Source organism: Corvus moneduloides, chromosome 1, assembly GCF_009650955.1.
Source record: "Corvus moneduloides isolate bCorMon1 chromosome 1, bCorMon1.pri, whole genome shotgun sequence".
Taxonomy (NCBI): Eukaryota; Metazoa; Chordata; class Aves; order Passeriformes; family Corvidae; genus Corvus; species Corvus moneduloides.
In genome coordinates, this window is record NC_045476.1 from 140,218,083 (window position 1) to 140,225,189 (window position 7,107).

Below are 7,107 nucleotides of genomic sequence, written 5' to 3' on the forward strand. Positions count from 1 at the left end.
GGGCGGGCACTGGGCCGGCCGGCCCCCCGGCACGGGGTAATGAGCGGGGCAGGCCGGGGGCGGTGTCTGGAAGAGAAACGTACCAACCTCCTTCTGTAAATAAATTTTTCCAAAATAAAAAAAAGTGCATTTGTTGAGTTGTGTGGGGTTTTTTTCTGGTTTTATTTGTTTGCTTGTTTTGGTAAGGTTTTTTTAAGCTCTGTGTTTGGATATTGACATCAGTACCGGGGAAGTGCTATAGTCGATTTAGTTGGAACCAGGCCCCTTTTCAAGAACTCTGGGGATGCAGACGGACTGAGGCGGCACTCACCGAGGTATGATAGCGGTGGGAACCTTCAAGGGCGCTCTAAAGGTGAGGAGATAAATCTACTCGTTATCAAATCTGCTGCTCAACGGGGAAGTCTGTCCCTGGTGCCACCGAGCTCTCTCAGGACGGAAGGACTAAATTTCCTTTTGCTAGACAGCCCACTCAGGCACCATCTGGAAGCCTCTGGCAAAGAGCGAAAATAGCCTTCCCTAAGTAATTTATCAGACCATATTGAGATAAAACTGATGTTTGTCCCCCCTGTCTCGTGTCCTTCTGCTGTCCGTCGGTCAGACTGCCAGGCTGCAGTAATAGCAGAAGCGCTTCGTACACAAGCGGACACGACTGCCCGGCGGCACCAGCACCCATACAATGCGATTAACCAGAACCAAGCCACTCCCTGAAACGACTTGCATGGAAGGCAGATGTTGTTGTAAGAACTGGGTAAAGGTGAGATCATGGCCTGAGAGTTCACACGCTGGTCATATCCCTTCTGTAATAATATAATTTATAAAATAAAACAGGATTTCTTGCATCGTTCTGAAAATATTCTGCAGGACCTTTTTTCATATTTGAATCTAGGAAATCAAACTGTTCTACAGAAACAGATTATTGTATTTGAGAGCCTATGAGAAACAATCAAAATATTAAATTAAATGAAGGCTGATGTGGTTTATTCTTTTGAAGATTTCAAAAATTATTAATAACTGTAATATGGAATTAATCAACTACTCATTTGGTGCAAAATTGTGTTTTTGAACATTATTATCCTGCAGAAATAAACTCTGAATATGAGTGAGCTCTGATATAAGGGATAGCGTGCTACAAGGCAGTTGGTAGTGTTATGCCAGCTGTCTTCATCATGCAAGAAATGCAGTAATACTATACCAAACTTCTATTGGAAAATGGGGTAACTAACCTGCAAGATGTCTTTTTAGTATAAATTATATTGAGCTTTCAGTGTTCAGTCAGCTTCAAAATACTTAACAGGTTTTTATTTTTGTGAGGATTTCTAAGGCTCAAGGTGTTTTGTGCCCCAAACTACTTCTTGATAAGGTACTGTGAGGCCAACCTCGGTAGGTCAAAAGTAGCTTGTAAATACTACCAGTAAGGTTGTATCTTCAGCACATGATTTTGCTATCACATGCCCAGTTTTTAACAAGTACAGAGATATAGGCTTTCTTTTGGAGTCCTATTGTAGGAACTGGCAGCTGCAACCAGATTTCTTTACTATTTTTCTTGTCTGGGAAAAGACAGAAAAGATTTCATACATTGGTAAAGCTGCCAGCTAGGCAGCACTGAGCTCCACCAATGCCTGGTCCATCCTGCTGCAACTACAGCAACTCATCTGTGTGGGACCTCCTTCTCCACTGAACTGCTCTTCTGTGCCTCTGAAGAAGACTTGTAAACCTCAGTTTCACTCCCAGGGACCTGCAGGGAAAGCTATGTCACAACTCAGTCTGTCTGCTCAAGCCTGCACATACAGCTGAGAATTATTGTTATTAAGCATCCCAGCATGCTGACCTATTCTTGGAAATATGACTGTCATCTAAATAAGTACCTATTTGGGATAAAAAAATAAGCATTTCTCTAGCTCCTTGACTTGACTTTTCAGAGTTCTTTAAACCCTAGTCACTTGAGCTGCTATAGTCTAAATAGCAGCAATTAGGGAATAGTTCAGTCATCTGCCTCTGTTTTTCAGTACTTCACACCCATGTGTTTAAAGGTAGCCGAAGGTCTACACGACTTTCCAACCCAAACATTGCAGCCTGACGTGTAGATCCGCTAGCATTGTCTGCAGTGTCCATGGGAAGCTGGATGGTACCTAAATGTGTACCAAGAAACCAGGGGATGCACTCAGCTGGTGACAAGCCTTCCTTGGATGTTACCCGAGCTCTAAAGGAAAAAGTCAAACATCAGATAATGCCAGGCTGCAGACAGTTTAGGCAGTAAGAACTTACTGCTTTCTTCCTGCTCCTCTTCCTCTAGACACTACTGCCTTATAAGAGATGTTTAATTCAACTGCTGTGCAGTTTGGTGGGTAGGATGCTCTGCTCTGAGCAGCCCTGCTTGTGCCTGAGCTACCCAGAAGACACGTCACGACTTGAGTTCAGTGTTGTAGCACAAGTTCAGGTGCTTTTCTGTGTATGTTGCCCCTGGGCTCCTTCAATTGGCAAGTCACAGCACACCCTGTGCACGCCTCAGCCTTCGCTGTGGTACTTGGTTGTGCTGCCAAGGCATCTCAGGGGTTCCCAGCACTGAAGGCTGAATGATACAGACTATGAATCCAAGCACATGCCTCCATGGGAAATGCCTCCTACTGAAAACATGCTACTATGCAGCTTTGAAAGTGACACAGGCAAATGAACTGTACCTCTGAGAACAACCTTACAGAAGGTTCTCAAGGTGTCTTCACCGGTGTCACAGAACGGAATCACACATTCTCCTCTCTGTCCTGCCTCAGTCTTGTTGTTTTGTATAAACTTCTGTATAATGAATAATAAATGTGGGCTGAGCAAGGCCCTCATAACACTGGTTATTGACAAGGCTTACATTTAGCAGAGAGATAAAATGAACAGGGTACAACATATTTTCTTCCTCTATTTTTATTAATGTTCCATGCTTAGAGTGACCTTTTGAAGATCTTGGTAATGCTCTTGTTTAATTTTTCTTCATTCTAAAATTATCACTCTCATTGGTTTGTTTTTTTTTATTTTCCCTAGATAAAAGAATCTTAACTTTTGCATGAGACCAACCAGTGAAAATGTTGAAGATCATTGTCAAGTGCAAAAGTATTTGTGTATCAATATTATAAACAACTACAACTCTTTGTTAATCTTACCTGTTTAATAAGTAGTAAGTGTAAAAAAAAAAAATCTCAGGGAGTCTGTTTGTATTGTGCAGATTTTTTCAAGTACCATTGTAATTGTCTGTGTGACATTTGAGAACAAATAACCTCCAATAAGAATTTTTTATCTGTCTATTATTTTTAGTTTCACAATAATGCTTAGAGTCTGCAAGCCTAAACCTACTGTGGTATGACAGGGAAATACACTGATCACTTAAAAGACAAAAAAGATACAAATAAAAATTCAGCCATCATATGGGTTATGCAAATTCTCATAGCTTCTCACTCACAGTGTAAGAATTGGAATATGGTCAAGGAACTGTTTGCTAAACCGATTTTCTTCCTCATGGCAAGTATATTGAATAAAAATAGAAGGAAAAGAGCTTATTCTTACATTTTCCCAGATTCATTACACTAGAAGAGGCAAAGTAAGCTAATACAAGACCTCGCTTATGTTTTAAAACTGTTATATAGAGAGGTGCAGATGAGCAGTATATACAATGCACACACACAAATTCTTTCAAGATTTTCACTTGCAAAGCTATCCTGTGCTGCAAGATCAAGTCTATGACAAGATAAAATTTCATACTGTAGACAGTCTGAGAAATGTAATTACATTACTGGGTATAGCATGAGATGCAGGATATAATAATCCTGTACCAGTTATGAAAATAAGTAACTATAGATTGGAATATGTGGTTTCAGGTAATGCAACACAAACTAATATAAGAATATAATACAGCGTCCAGAACAGTATTTGAGAGCATATTTTGAAAGATAGGCAAGGCTTTTGAAAACACTTCTCAGTTCTGTCCTTTGTACCATGCCACAACCTAGCACAGACTTCCAGCTCCAGGTAGGCTTGGGACTTGGCGTTGATATGCACAACCATGTGATAAGCTCTGGAACAGTTAGTATGGTGAAATGTTTAACTTTCTTTTCTTTTTTTTCTTTTAACAAATGTGTCTGTAATTTATTCACATGCAAAAGTATACAAGCACCATGAAAATGGGAACACAGCATACAATTCCATACACATTTTTAATTGGGAAAGGGATTTTTTCTCTGCAGAAATTAGCCAGTAGATCTACAGAGCACAGGAATTAAATGTGAACCTGTTATCTGCAGAAGAATTTTACCTTTAGCTCCATCAACACTGCTCATCCCATTACAGTTGTGTGATAAGTCACCCTCCCACTGGCAAAACACAGACAAGGAACATTATGTTATTCAGTGATGACTTAGGAGGCTGACAGCACCTAATGCTGCAGAAAGTGGTTGTTCCTCCAACCCACTCCTTCCCACCTGCAGGGCTACAGAGGCAGGAGAACAGCACACCAGAGCTGCAGGAAGGGTCATGCTCGCTGCACTGACAGTCTCTCCTGTCAACACCCTCTGTTCCCAAAAGCAACGGGTAGCATTTGGCCAGTGACTAGACAAGTCTATTTTCAGTAACTTTTTATGCCATATATTCTATTCCTGTCACTACAGAACACTCATGCAAATGTATGTAGGGCTGCTGCTGTTACAAAGCTGCAATTTCCTGGGCTGCATTAATTTTACTACAGTAGATTATGACAGACAGAAATTATAATGGTAAAGAAGTCTTCATTTACAGAAAGGGAGACGTCTTCTGTTATTTGTAACTGGAATTGCCATTCTTGTAAAGTGTATTCATGTTATCTTTTCTTGATTGCACATCTGTCACTTATTTTACAGTATTGGTGCTATTTCCAGTTAACCTTAATTTTAGAATAATGGAGGAATTTTCAGTCTCAATTAAGAAGCAGTTCACACTGGAAAATATAATCCTTATTGGCAGGAAAATGGTTTATGGGTTTTAAATTCCTTCACAGTCCAGCTCCATCTCTCTGTGTTACCATAACCGTTAAGCACTTTCTTGGTCATCTTGAAGACACCAGCTGCTTTCAAAAACCTTTATTTAATATATTAATCTCCTCTTAATCACATTACATATACTCAAGATTCCTTCCTTTGTTATTTGTCAGAGGTTGCTACCCCATAAGTATTATATTATTATTAAATATCTATATCACATCTAAATATCTAGATCCCTTTCTTCTGTAAAATCGTTTAATTTGTTTACTAATGTCAGTCAAATGGTATTTGAAGAAACTTTTAATTCCTTTTTTCTACTTTCTTTTCTAGTATTGAATGGATTAATATTACAGAGATAATTAGGTAGTTTTAAATTTGTTAGACACTTCTAAATGTTGGCATCATATACAATTTTAATTTGATCTCTGATTTTTAGTTCTGAGGGGCAGTTTGAGGGGAACAAGGAAAATATTGTCCTACACTTTCATTTGAGCACTTTTTTCGGTTTCAAGTGCAGTTAATTTTTAGCCAGAAACACCTCTGAGTCTTTGGTCATGAAACCAAACAATATCAGTGTCATTCCATACCTGGGTAAGATACTCTGAAGAAAAGCAGGTAAAGATCTAAAGTAACTTTTGATTTGAGGAAGAACAGAGCTGCTGTACCCTCCTGGCACCCGGTGGACACTAAGTATAAAGAGGGAAGCTTCAATTTGAAGTCAAGGTTACAGCAGCTTTTGATCATGAGCTATCCCGTGACACATATCACAAGAACTGCAGCATCTTGGTCAAACTCCAGTTTGGATAATTAAGCATCTGACTTGAATTCCCTTTGCCATTTCAGTCTCAATGAGCAGCCTTCTTCAATTTCAACCAGAACTTATTTCATGCAACATGTTCATTAAAGTGTAGCTCCATTTCAGGAATGGATGAAGTGATTAACATACAGTTCATGATTTTTCCAGGACAATAAGAAAGAGTAACAAGGCCTGTCACTCTAGTTATTTTATGGGAGTACCAATCTCTATTTCAGATAAGCAGCATCCTTGATGATAATGCTTAGTAGATTTATGACAACACTGTAAATGATCCTGCAAAGACTGTTCCACACAGATATGGATGGTGTGGATTGAAGTGGCACAGTGCTCCTTTTTAAACTTAGCTGCATTTGTTAACATAGTACAATAGAGTGTTCGGAGGAGGGACACAAAGATGGTGAGGAGGCAAGAGGGGAAGCTGTATGAGGAGAAGCTGAGGTCACTTGGTCTGTTCAGCCTGGAGAAGAGGAGGCTGCGGGAAGACCTCGTTGCAGTCTGCAACTTCCTCATGAGGAGAAGAGGAGAGGCAGCCACTGATCTCTTCTCTCTGGTGACCAGTGACAGGACCCAAAGGAACAGCATCAACATGTGTCATGGAAGATTTAGGTTATTATTACCGCAGGCCTGGGCCCTAGGGTATATCACTGTGTCCCACAGCCGTAGGGAGGAGGAGGAGAGAAGATCCAGCAGGCAGGAATTGTGCAGCAAGATTGATTTATTTAATTATTTTACAAACTCTTTTATACTTTTTTCTTCGTAGTCTAATTGGACAAAGGATCAGCCACCCCTTGGGGTGATTGGCTAAAATCCTAAAACATTCATTGTCAAAATATTTTTCTACTATACCATAAACAAGACTTTTCAAGGTTGCAGGTGGTTTGGTTGTTTACAGAACTGCTACCTCTTCTGTGAGAGAGAAAAGTCTCTCACGGACTTGGAAAATAGCAAGAAAATCCTTGCTAGCAGCATTTTTGTATCTACAGGTTATATATTAGGAAACAATTCTTCACCCAGAGGGTGGTTGGGCACTGGAACAGGCTCCCCATGGAAGTGGTCACAGCACCAAGCCTGACAGAGTTCAAGAAGCATTTAGACAATGCTCTTAGGCATATGGTGTGACTCTTGGTGCTGTCCTATGCAGGTCCAGGAGCTGGATTTCAGTGATCCCTGTGGGTCCCTTCTAACTCAGCATATCCTGTGATTCTATGATTCTATTAAATGTAATCAAGAGCAGCCATACTGAACCAATGATCCTTTGAATCACCAGCACTTTGGAAGTAAACATTTGAAATCAGACTG

General features: G+C 40.2%; 1 long non-coding RNA gene across 1 annotated transcript; it reads left to right on the forward strand.

Moving 5' to 3' along the window:
- The first annotated feature begins 130 nt into the window (after positions 1 to 130).
- On the forward strand, positions 131 to 5,196 carry LOC116453512. The gene is made up of 3 exons (XR_004243842.1): positions 131 to 352; positions 599 to 754; positions 3,028 to 5,196. It is a non-coding gene; the product is annotated as an uncharacterized LOC116453512 (long non-coding RNA).
- The last annotated feature ends 1,911 nt before the right edge of the window (positions 5,197 to 7,107 follow it).